This window comes from Galeopterus variegatus, unplaced genomic scaffold (assembly GCF_000696425.1).
Source record: "Galeopterus variegatus unplaced genomic scaffold, G_variegatus-3.0.2 Scaffold212, whole genome shotgun sequence".
NCBI lineage: Eukaryota > Metazoa > Chordata > Mammalia > Dermoptera > Cynocephalidae > Galeopterus > Galeopterus variegatus.
The window spans coordinates 594,115-595,167 of record NW_007726323.1 but is presented as its reverse complement, the minus strand read 5'-3'; positions in this window follow the sequence as shown (position 1 = coordinate 595,167).

Sequence of the window (1,053 nt, the reverse complement as noted above, 5' to 3'; positions counted from 1 at the left end):
CCCCCCCCCCCCCACCTCACCCCCCGAAAAAATAAAGATGGGGGGTTGGGGGGGGGGGGGGTAGGGAGGAACTTGAGCAACCATGGATTTTGGTATCCATGGGAGATCCTAGAACTGATTACGAGGATTGACTGTATTCTTCCTTTGAAGCTAATGGCCTTTGTATATACTGAAAGGCAGCAGAGCTAATAGTTGGGCAGAATCAAAAAGAAAATATTGTGGTTTCAAGCTTTCAAATATCTGGTTTCAAGCTAGTAGAAGTGAAGTATTCTTGGAATGCAATCAATATCTATTAAATTGAACCTTAAAATAGCCCCCAAAATGTAACTACCATCCTGTTTTAGAGGCTATACATACTCTTCCTTCTGCAGGAGGTAAAAGGTTGAAGTTGGGATTTGCATTAGAAGTGTTGGAGCTTTCTTTACATGGCTCTGTAGAGAGGGGAGGGAAAGGAGGCGGGGGAAAGAATGTTACACCTGTTCTTGTACCAGCAGGTCAGAGGCTTCTGGAGCACAAGGTCATAACAGGACAAGTTGTTCTTGTGCTTCTTTATTCCCAGTCTTTGCTCCCCATAGGGCAGTAGGATCTCTGGCTTTTAGTAGGACAGCACCATTCCTCTTTCTTCTCTTTTTTTCTTTTTTGGTGGCTGGCCAGTATGGGGATCCAAACCTGTGTCCTTGGTGTTATAAGGCTATGCTCTACCTGTGTCCTTGGTGTTATAAGGCTATGCTCTAACCAACCTTTTTCTTTTTTTAAGGCAGGGAACTATGGGCATAGTCTCATCAGGAGTCTGATGGGTGGGTAGGTTTGTGACATCCTGACAGCCAGCCTGATATTATACAGAACACCTTTTGTAATACATTTGATGTTTTCAGTCATGCCTTTTTGTTTGGTAAGCAATGAGCTCTTCTAAATCAGAAAAAACAGTGGGAGTCTTCTCTGTCTTTTCTGTGATCTCTATCTGTCCTTGTTTCTGTGAATTTCTCTACCATTAAGTTCTATGTTAGCTTTCAGTTATACTAGTGTATTTCTCACAGAATCTGTCCTAAACTC